A 12,721-nucleotide genomic window follows, 5' to 3' on the forward strand; every position below is an offset into this window, starting at 1 on the left:
ACTAAAAGTACATTACACAAGAAAAATTCATTAAAAAATTCGTGGTTCTTCGACAATGATAGCCTACAGTTGATAATAAACAGTTCACATGTGCAATGTGTACTCTGCTTTTCCGCCTTACATCATACACTCTTGCATAAACACAACACATAATCACAACATGCAACACCTCGAGTAGCAAACAAAGCGGCAAGGTGGTGCAGATTAATGGGGCCTGGGGCTCGTAACTAGGCTGAAGTAGCTTGAGGACCATGTTCGGGAAATGACTGCTACATTGTCTGTACAGACATATTGGATGACAGGCCAGTGGGGCCTGCAATGAGGATTTGGCTCTCCACTCGAGCGGACTGAGTCACCTGGCCTGGACTCGTCGATGCAACAGACTGTGTGGCGAGTTATACAGAACAGGAACTCGATCTCCTCTAGATTGTCTCATCGTTGAATGGCAGAGTAAGGTTTGATTGAACTTAAATTGCTGGGCATGGTTTTTTTTTTCTGCGCTAAATAGTTGAAGTTGGAAGAAGTAGTGTTCCATCCTGTTTAGAGTAGAATGAATACTGAGACTGGAATAGTAAGCTGCTGTCCAGTAGAGAAACAGGAAATATTAATTTGGTTTCAACTTCTTTCTTCAGAGATCACGGATTATGGAATTTTAGTCATATTATTGTCATGATCGACACAAGGGAAATTACAGGACTGTTGAAATACAGCCCTTGCTGAAACTATAGTTATGTGCAGCACTCAGTTGGTATGATGGGAAGTCTGCACAAATAATTCTTACAGAACTGCCATGTGAGGGAGCCTGTTCTTCTTAAAACTCGGAAACACTGAGAAGAAAGATATCTTCTGTAGTGTCATATGGAATGTATGATATGTCCAGCATTGTAGAAACACGTTAAGACAGAACGTAGTGTCTGCTACCTGTAGTACCACTCCACTGACATCGTTGTCCTTCTGTCAGGAGGGAGGGCGAGTCAACAACAGGCGCCACATCTTTCCCTTCACCGTCAGATCTCTAGGGAGGGATTCTCATTTCACTTTCACTCATCTGCACACTTTCTGAGTTGCTGCTCACACAGGTAGGCGCTGTGCTGTCAGGCGTGCGTACCCTCGTCGTTGGGGTGAAGCGCTTGCTCTGAGAGGTGGCAAAGTGACCCTGGCACTCAGTTGGACCGACACACGTAACGTCCAGCTGCACTTGTTCCCAGCTGTGTCTCACTCACTGCTGGCTGTGTTCGCCACAGTCAACGCGCAGTTGAGCTCCGAGGGATATGGTCAGCCGCCTCCATGAGACACATAATCTCTGTATCTGCACACTCCTTTCCATATCAATTCACTGAAGGCTTCACAAAAGTGACATTGCATCGAGAGATATGGATACAATCAATAGATAATTAAATCTTACTTTAATTCTTAGATTTAAATTTTTAAATGAATCATATAAAATATAATTCCCTATTTATTATTCAAAATGAAGGTAAGTCTTTCTTTTCATTGATGTTTTTGCATAATAATTTTATATCTCTACCATCTCTAATGTTAAAGAATATTCATAATGAAATAAAACAGTGTTTAAGTATCTGGTGTTGCTGAGTGATACGGAGTGTATATTGCATGTTAGTTGTTAGACCCAGTTACCGTAATAGAGTCTGATCCATGTGTGTAGACATGCATACGAGATCTATGCTATGTACACTCTTTGCCATAAAACTCGACCGGCGGCCGGCCGCTTCAGAGGCTAAGTCCGCGCCGATCGCGACATGAGACAAAAATACTGGCCAACTCGCTAATTTTGTAAGTCCGGTTATCTGCACAATCTGGCAACACTGTAGACTGCGGCACTTCCTGGAGGGAAACTTGACCCATGATAGAGAAACCCTCGGCTGATTACGCCTGTGGTCTAGCGATAGCGTGCGTTGTTTCTGTTCATAATGTCAGTGGATCGAGAGCTGCTGGAATAAAATATTTTTATAGCCTCTTCTGTCTGAATGCTGAAGACGTGAATGTAATGGTAGCGCAGATTCAATCTATTTCGCTTTCTGACACACCGATATCAAATCTAGATTTCCTGCAGACTGTCCTCCTCTGGACGCCGTATGCGGCCAAGCCCCGGGATCCATTTGCTGGCTACTGGCAGCGGCCGTGGCGACTGCAGCGGCGCTGCACTCCCCCGTTCTTTATCGAAAGCGCCTGCTACCGCTCATCGCTTTTGATGAGTTAAAACGCTTTATTATTAAATGTTGCTCCACAGAAAATTTCTACAATTTCCATTCACGCTCAAAAGGAACGGAGACAGACGCCCTGATTAGTAGGCGGGTATTATATTACATTAATCTGCAAGAGCTGAGAGTGGCCCGAAATTAATTTTATAGACTGGGACGAAATTAGACCACCTCACTACATTCGATGAATTTATAAATGCTTCATACCTCGTTTCGTTTCCTTTCAAACTCAATGTTCGGATGTTTTCGTCAAGCAAGGGTGAGCGTCTGTGGTGTAAAGTGTATTACAGTTCTTGTTTCATTCCTTATGGTAAGTCTATGCGATAAACTGTGTGAATACCTTGCAATGCATGCTCTGTAGCAGTGCAGGAACACTTCACATTTGGAGTTCCATGTATGAGTTCATGAAGTATTTAATGTTGATCGGAAGTGATAGTTAAGGTCATCAGATTTAAACCAGAAAAATTTGTCGTTTTGGAGGTTTCAGAGAACGGAAAGGAATTGCTAACGCCGGTGTTAGTAAACGTCTACAGTTAAATGCTATTGCAAAAATTTAGAAGAAGGGAACTATATTAGTCAACATGCGCACTTCATAAACAACCTCCTGACATGTTAGACCTATATGTCGAACAAAGCTCAAATTTATATCGTTGACAGTCGGTTTGAATCTTTTCAGGATCAATTTTACAGTGAAGCACCTTGGCATTTGCAAAGCAGTCATCCATGATATTAACTTAATTTAATAAGTCGAAATCGGACGAAGATTGATGTTTAAAGGCATTATTCTGATTTCGTATAAGGAATTTTTACTAGCAGTTTGCAACTCCATTAATTAAAATGGAAAAAAAGGTTGTAGTCAGCGGCTTCCACCGAGATTGGAACTGCAATGTCATACAGTTCGAGCCTCGCAACGCACAAGGGAACCTCTTTTTTTTCAATTTTGCATTTTTTTTTGACGATTACCCCTTTTTTTCTCTCTTATTTTAAAGCCCCTTAGGAAAATGGCACTGAAGAAGAAACTAAGTGCCACCGCCACTTTTCATCCTATAACAAAAAAAAAAAATCTGGTACACTTCATGAGTTCGCTCCTGACTAAACCTACCCCAGAGAGCTGCCTATATACTAGGGGAAATATGGGAATTCAAGGTTAGGGCTATCCTTACAAACAAAACAAAATCTTCCTTTTTCTGAATTTTATTTTTATTTTCATTTTCTTGTTGTTTATTTTTATTGTGTAATTGATCAGACGCCTTCTGCGCCCCGCTGGCAATATGTTGAGTCACGTCTTCTCGAAATTGATGTGTTCCGTTCAATAGTTCAGAAATGTTCATTGGTTAAAACAAGAAACCTTCTTCACTCTTGGCTTAACACATTCCAGCTGCGAGGCGGGTCGTGGAAAGCACTCCCAAGGAAGTTTGAGAAAAATTGTCTGTATTTTGGGTGACGGACAACGACATAATGACGGTCGTTGAGGTATGTCCAAAAATCGAGAACAGAGTCTACAGTTTGTCCAAATAGGTAGTGAATGGCATGTCCGCGAATCCTATTCACAGCATTGGTCTTTGTCCGAGGAAAATAGTCACGTCCCGGAACTAATAATGAAAGGAGAGTATTCCGATTCAGAATGTCCCGCGTTAGAAAAGCCACAATACGACGAATAACCTCTGAGCTAACGACACACTGGCGACAACAGACGGACTATAGTCACTGCGATGTTGCCAGAGCCTCAAAACGCAACCTTAAAACACACAAACAGGTGTTATGTGAAGAACGCCGTTCTTGGAGTCCAGAAATTAAATATACTTTCTAAGTGTCTCATCTTACAGTGGATTATATCGTACGAGTCTTCGATGTGGAAAACGAATGTCAAGTGAATTTAGCGAGGTAATGCCGGCCTACACCCGGAAGTAAATGCACTATCAGAGTGTTGACAAATACTTGCTACGACGCCGCCATTTCTCGGCTCTCTAACTAGGCAGCTCTTGAGTGAAATGCTTGCCGTGATTTTCCGATACGGTTATTCAGAGTGGAGACGCGCGCGCACGTTTGGTTTTTATGCGGCGTTCTCCCCTGATGGTTTCTGACGTCGCCTTGTGGGCTATGTATACATTTGAGACATTCAATTATCATTAATCCAGAACGATACAAGTTTCAGCTTCCGGCGTGGAAGAAGGCTGTTGACGCCGAAATTATATCATTTCAACGCAGGGAAAGCAAAACGGGTCATTCAATGTTTCTCATTCAACATAAAGCATGTGAGATAATTTTCCGTAACGTTCATAATCATCTAAAAATACAAACGAAGTAAAAATACATTGGAAACTTATTCGAATTGAATATAATGTAAGATACTAAACGCTTTGCACCTCGATGTCGAATTTGTCCACGTGCAATATTTTGCAGCATACACATAGAATGTCATGATTACCACGAGAATGAAGAAATATGTTGGTAAGGATGGAAGCAAGAAGAGACGCAGTCAACAAATATTCGATTCCTCATGGCATTCATTTCATTTGAGACGCAAGAAGAGGTAAAGCAGGATATTACTTTCGTTAACACGAAAGATATGCCGCACATATTGATAACGAAGAAGTCTGCGTCTTCGTACGATTCCTCCTTGAAATCTGCTCTATTATATATTAAGTAGACCCATACCTATTCGCCAGCTCTGTGGTTACTTGCTGACCTGTGAAAACGTGTCTGTTATGGTTCGCAGTTCCGGTCTCACTGGCTGCAACGTTTTTATCCCTTCTGTGAAAGAGCTACAAGCAGTCGGATCAAACATCGGTAAGGAAATCGCAAGAAAATGCTTTCGGCTCATAGTGCAATGTTGAAAAACTTTCACTGCTGCACAACAGGTAACGCCTCTTTCCGCTGCTGACAAGCGAATTTTGGGTTTCTAGGAATACGTAACTATATTTATGAAATGCCACTTTTGCATACCTCTTGAGTATGACACAGCATACCAATTAAACACAGACCCAATCAAAATCTAAGTGAGTAGTATTTTACTAATTTGTGTCGATAGAGGCACGCTTGTGTACAGATACTCGGTTTCAACGATATAAATTTGAGCTTTGTTCGACATATAGGTCTAACATGTCAGGAGATTGTTTATGAAGTGCGCATGTTGACTAATATAGTTCCCTTCTTCTAAATTTTTGCAATAGCATTTAACTGTAGACGTTTACTAACACCGGCGTTAGCAATTCCTTTCCGTTCTCTGAAACCTCCAAAACGACAAATTTTTCTGGTTTAAATCTGATGACCTTAACTATCACTTCCGATCAACATTAAATACTTCATGAACTCATACATGGAACTCCAAATGTGAAGTGTTCCTGCACTGCTACAGAGCATGCATTGCAAGGTATTCACACAGTTTATCGCATAGACTTACCATACGGAATGAAACAAGAACTGTAATACACTTTACACCACAGACGCTCACCCTTGCTTGACGAAAACATCCGAACATTGAGTTTGAAAGGAAACGAAACGAGGTATGAAGCATTTATAAATTCATCGAATGTAGTGAGGTGGTCTAATTTCGTCCCAGTCTATAAAATTAATTTCGGGCCACTCTCAGCTCTTGCAGATTAATGTAATATAATACCCGCCTACTAATCAAGGCGTGTGTCTCCGTTCCTATTGAGCGTGAATGGAAATTGTAGAAATTTTCTGTGGAGCAACATTTAATAATAAAGCGTCTTAACTCATCAAAAGCGATGAGCGGTAGCAGGCGCTTTCGATAAAGAACGGGGGAGTGCAGCGCCGCTGCAGTCGCCACGGCCGCTGCCAGTAGCCAGCAAATGGATCCCGGGGCTTGGCCGCATACGGCGTCCAGAGGAGGACAGTCTGCAGGAAATCTAGATTTGATATCGGTGTGTCAGAAAGCGAAATAGATTGAATCTGCGCTACCATTACATTCACGTCTTCAGCATTCAGACAGAAGAGGCTATAAAAATATTTTATTCCAGCTGCTCTCGATCCACTGACATTATGAACAGAAACAACGCACGCTATCGCTAGACCACAGGCGTAATCAGCCGAGGGTTTCTCTATCATGGGTCAAGTTTCCCTCCAGGAAGTGCCGCAGTCTACAGTGTTGCCAGATTGTGCAGATAACCGGACTTAGAGAATTAGCGAGTTGGCCAGTTTTTTTGTCCCATGTCGCGATTGGCACGGCCTTAGCCTCTGAAGCGGCCGGCCGCCGGTCGAGTTTTATGTCAAAGAGTGTACATTTTAGATTAATACTCTCATTAATTATGGCATATCATGTTAAGTAATTGATCTTGCTTCTTTATCCTTATATATATAATAACAACAGCCACATAAGAAATGTGTTTCATGTAGATTACATGAAAAGACAGGTAAAAGTATAAGAAAATTGATATGAAATTAAATGGTGATACTCTACTGATAGAGCATACTCAGCAACATACAAAGTCGATGTGGAATTGGTTGCTCACCCTTCTCATACAACCAAGCTCTCCCAGTTGTCCTTAAGTTTTCCTCTTCCATCATCTATCATACGATCTCTGTATACAGGGTGTTACAAAAAGGTACGGCCAAACTTTCAGGAAACATTCCTCACACACAAATAAAGAAAATATGTTATGTGGACATGTGTCCGGAAACGCTTAATTTCCATGTTAGAGCTCATTTTAGTTTCGTCAGTATGTACTGTACTTCCTCGATTCACCGCCAGTTGGCCCAATTGAAGGAAGGTAATGTTGACTCCGGTGCTTGTGTTCATATGCAACTCATTGCTCTACAGTACTAGCATCAAGCACACCAGTACAGGTCGTGCGGCAGTGTTCTCGTTTCCCACGCCCGGGTTCCCGGGTTCGATTCCCGGCGGGGTCAGGGATTTTCTCTGCCTCATGATGACTGGGTGGTCTGTGCTGTCCTTAGGTTTGTTAGGTTTAAGTAGTTCTAAGTTCTAGGGGACTTATGACCATAGATGTTAAGTCCCATAGTGCTCAGAGTCATTTGAACCACATCAGTACATAGCATCAACAGGTTAGTGTTCATCACGAACGTGGTTTTGCAGTCAGTGCAATGTTTACAAATGCTGAGTTGGCAGATGCCCATTTGATGTATGGATTAGCACGGGGCAATAGCCGTGGCGCGGTACGTTAATATCGAGACAGATTTCCAGAACGAAGGTGTCCCGACAGGAAGACGTTCGAAGCAATTGATCGGAGTCTTAGGGAGCACGGAACATTCCAGCCTATGACTCGCGACTGGGGAAGACCTAGAACGACGAGGACACCTGCAATGGACGAAGCAATTCTTCGTGCAGTTGACGATAACCCTGATGTCAGCGTCAGAGAAGTTGCTGCTGTACAAAATAACGATGACCACGTCACTGTATGGAGAGTGCTACGGGAGAACCAGTTGTTTCCGTACCATGTACAGCGTGTGCAGGCACTATCAGCAGCTGATTGGCCTCCACGGGTACACTTCTGCGAATGGTTCATCCAACAATGTGTCAATCCTCATTTCAGTGCAAATGTTCTCTTTACGGATGAGGCTTCATTCCAACGTGATCAACTTGTAAATTTTCACAATCAACGTGTGTGGGCTGACGAGAATCCGCACGCAATTGTGCAATCACGTCATCAACACAGATTTTATGTGAACGTTTGGGCAGGCATTGCTGGTGACGTCTTGATTGGGCCCCATGTTCTTCCACCTACGCCCAATGGAGCACGTTATCATGATTTCATACAGGATACTCTACCTGTGCTGCTAGAACATGTGCCTTTACAAGTACGACACAACATGTGGTTCATGCACGATGGAGCTCCTGCACATTTCAGTCGAAGTGTTTGTACGCTTCTCAACAACAGATTCGGTGACCGATGGATTGGTAGAGGCGGACCAATTCCATGGCCTCCACGCTCTCCTGACCTCAACCCTCTTGACTTTCATTTATGAGGGCATTTGAAAGCTCTTGTCTACGCAACCCCGGTACCAAATGTAGAGACTCTTCGTGCTCGTATTGTGGACGGCTGTGATACAATACCCCATCCTCCAGGGCTGCATCAGCGCATCAGGGATTCCATGCGACGGAGGGTGGATGCATGTATCCTCGCTAACGGAGGACATTTTGAACATTTCCTGTAACAAAGTGTTTGAAGTCACGCTGGTACGTTCTGTTGCTGTGTGTTTCCGTTCCATGATTAATGTGATTTGAAGAGAAGTAATAAAATGAGTTCTAACATGGAAAGTAAGCGTTTCCGGACACATGTCCACATAACATATTTTCTTTCTATGTGTGTGAGGAATGTTTCCTGAAAGTTTGGCCGTACCTTTTTGTAACACCCTGTATACAAGCAAATGTCCTGACCGACTGACTCACTTACCGTCGCCCAGCAAAACTGCCAAGGATAGAAACTTGAAATTTGGCGAAGATGTGGATCTAGAACTGTAAGAGTCGTTTAAGAAGGGACCTTTCGAAATTCCATCTTTAAGAGGGTGGGATAGGAGATGAGTTTTTTTAAAGTCACCATTAAGGCAATTTTGATGCTAGATCTAAGAAAACTGGTATTTATTTTTTCAGTGAGAAATAAATAAAAACTTGTTTCAGCATATTTGGAAATTTAACACTATGTGGATGAAATAGTTTTTTGAAAGTATATCGTTATTAAAGAACTACCAAAGTATTCAAATGCTGCATCTATGAACATTCGTGTTTGACTTCTCAGTTACAAATAAAGATTATGTGTTTCACTGTTTTTGGAAATGGAGCCCCTAATGGGGTCCAAAATGCGTTGAGATTTTTTATGAAAATATTTGATTATGAAAGCATTTTAAAGCTAAATATGAAAAATAAATTTAGATTCACAGTAAGAAATAAATTAATACAAGTTTCACTGTTTTTTAAAATTCAAGTCCTAAGGGGGTTAAGTGGGGGATGAAAGTTCTTACGGAAACATTTCATTGTGTAATCATTTTTGAAGCTACATGTACGAAAACTTGTGTCTGGCTTCTCTGTTACAAATAAAACATACCCATGTCACTGTTTGGGAAATTCAACCCCTAAAGAGGTGAAACGGGGGTAAAACCTTTTATGAAAATATTTAATTGCAAAAGGCTTTTCACAGCTAAATCTTTGGAAATTGGTGTTTAGCTTCTCTATCAGAGATGAAAGAATATGTGTTTCACTGTTTTTGGAAAGTCAAACCCTAAGGGGCTGAAATAATGTGTGACTGATTCACTGACTCAACACTGCCCAGCCCAAACCACTATGGATAGGAACTTGAAATTTGGAGTGGGTGTGGATCTTATAATGTATGCATCGTTTAAGAAAAGATTGTCTGAAATTCCTCTCCAAAGGGAGTGAAATAGGGGATGAACGCTTTTTGAAAATATGTAGCTATTAAAGGAATTTTGAAGCAATAACTGATACTTGGTTTCTCAGTCAGAAAATAAAAAGTATGCGTTTCAACATTTTTGGAAATTCAACAAGTAAGGAGTTAAATAGTGGGTGAAAAATGTTTTGAAAATAAATAATTTCTGAAGCACAGCTAAAGGATTTTTAAGGCTACATCTATAGCAAGGTGGTAGTTGACACATCAGTTAGAAATAAAAAAAAATGGTCTTTCAGTGTTTCAGAAAATTCGGCCCCTAAGGAAGCGCAATAGCGGATGAAAATTTTTAAGAAAATGTTTCGTTAGATTATAAGGAAGTTTTAAAGCGAAATTTATAAAAATTGGTGTTTCACTCCTCGTTTAGATGTAAAGGAATATTTGTTGGGGGATGAAAGTTGCTACGGAAATATCTTCAAAAGAACGCAAAAGACATGATTAACAAAAACTTTGGAGTTCAGCCACCAGAATGCTTACATGACCTTAATTAGCGTCAGAAACTTAGAAAGTGTTGCAATTTTTGAATAACATAAACATCTCTGCAGGCCATACAGTCTGCATGAGGGAAGCAGTGGGCGCTGAGCTAGTTGGATATTATGGTCCTAGTGTTATTCTAATTCCTCAATCTCTGCTACTTGAGAAAATTTCGTTCCGACAAGTGACAGGTTTTCCCCAACACAATATGATCAATCCCTGCAAAGAACTTTACTGGTAATCTGTTATGCATTGCTGCTTTCTGTGTACAGCAGCTGGGGTGAGCAACTCATTATCGTTCAATGTCGTTTACGTTCCTCATGAGAAACAACAACAAATTCGTCATTCGCAAATGACTTGCACTGTACATGCTAACACCAATAATGCTGTATGGCTGCAGTGAACTTCACGAATCAGACATTGCCCTATCGCCTTGGACGGTAAACACAACAAAGCCAAAAAAGACAGTAGTGGGCACAAACATGCCATAGCGTGCCCAAACACTCGAAATACGAAGATCCGAAACACTTTCCCTATTCCAGCGAAAAGATACGAACACAATAGTTATAAGTATACTCACCAAATTGAGAAACAAAAACAAGCAGGATGTCCTCTCCAAAACAGACAAAAAAAATGAAACATAGAAAAAATCTTTTCACAGATAATGAAAAAGGTTTGACAAAGTTACGACAGGTAAAATCCACATACCCTAAATATTTCGTGAGGGATATAGAGTATTTTAGGTGAAAAATTAGTATGTGAGTTAGACAACGCAAAACATATCACACACATAGCACAATGGAAATTCATCTGCATCTATCAAGTATCACTAGCTATATATATATATATATATATATATATATATATATATATATATATATATATATATATATAATTTAATTTTTTTTCAGGGTGAAGCGAAATTCACGCACTCGGGCTTCGCAGCGTGACTCCTCACGTCTCTCACAAAATTTCGACCGGCGAGTGCATCTGTCAGAAAAAGGACGTTAAAGAGTGGCAATCTGGCAACACTGTAACCACACATATAGTAACTACCTCTATCAGTACCACTTAATTTTGCTGTGAAGTTGGTGCACTGGATAGTTTTTGGTTTGCATGCAGAAGGTCGAGGGTTCGATCCTGGGTTGGAGCACATTTTTTTTATTTGCTAATTTCATTCTGACATTTCATACTGTAGTATATACCGTTTCGTAGGTCACATGTATCCAAAATTTACAACATTTTGTAACGCTGAACATAACAAATACATGGTTAACAAATAAGAAATAGACAGTTGAAACAAATGACCTATCATAGGACAGAATAGCCAAAAAATTAATTTCAAGATGATAAAGATGATCTACTTTTCGTTTATACTTCGTGTAAGAAGAGCTCTTAGATGTCGCACATTAACAACCAGTGACAATAATGATGTCCGTATTAATGACTGCATGACCTTTACAACAGAATACGTCGTCCTTGGAACAACGGATGCTGCACGATCAAACATTGCGCAGCCCACCAATCATACATCTAGAGACCCTTCGCAGCAAAGCTGCGTCCACAGTAGCAAGAGCGGCATGTACATGCGCTATCATTTCTTCCACATTCGTCGGCAGAGTAGAGTTCATGTGCTCCTTCAGGTGTCCCCACAGGAATAAAATCCGGGGAATTTAGGTCAGGTGAACGCGGTGGACATACAACTGGACCTCCACGTCTGAGCCATTTCCCTGGATATGTTATGTCCAAATACGGTCGCACTTTAATTCCAGATTGTGGATGTGCACCATCGTGTTGAAACCACATCCTCTGCCGAACACGTAGTGGAGCATCTTCCAGCGCAACAGGCAGACAGTTTGAGAGGAATGCATGATACTTTCGTGGAGTCAACCGGTCAGGCAACATGTAAGGGCTCAAACACCTGTCGCCCAATATTCTGGCCCAAGGGTTGATACCAAAGGAAACTTGATATCCACTGTCGTGGGTGACTTGCAGGTTAACCTCATACGAATGGTGGGTATTGCACATATTGAAGACACCCTCACGAGTGAATGCTGCTTCATCTGGCCATATTAAAGTGTTCACAAAGTCATCATTGGCTTCATGTCGTTGTTGGAACCTTTCACAGAATTGCATCCACTGATGGCGATCTGTAGGATACAGGTGTTGCGTGATAGCATAATGATAGGGATGCAGCCCCTGTTCATGCAGCACGTTAATGACCATGCACGCAGCTGCCTTGCTACGCTACGTGCACTTCGATGAGGTTCTTGATGTATGACCTCCAGAATAGCTTCCTCAGTAACTGGAGTACGGTGAGTCCGTGGACGACCTCTGTCATACGATGGTGGAAGGAGAGAAACTGACTTGCGGAGGCGCAGCTCCAGGTGGCGAAACACATTTTTATCTAGATGGCGTCGGCGAGGATATCTAGCAGCATATTAACGAGCGGCAACTCCAGTTCGTTTATCAGATTCACCACGGACCAGAAGCAAGCCATACGTCTGCCACAGTGGTTAGAGGTTTATAACGAGAAAATACAATACGTGTACGCATGTACAATGAGTCTGTCACAGGCGCGTTACTCCACTCGCAACTAGTCTCTGTCTGGTGGACAGCGCATACAATGTAAACACGCCTTCA

The sequence above is a fragment of the Schistocerca piceifrons genome, chromosome 1 (genome assembly GCF_021461385.2).
Source record: "Schistocerca piceifrons isolate TAMUIC-IGC-003096 chromosome 1, iqSchPice1.1, whole genome shotgun sequence".
Classification (NCBI taxonomy): Eukaryota; Metazoa; Arthropoda; class Insecta; order Orthoptera; family Acrididae; genus Schistocerca; species Schistocerca piceifrons.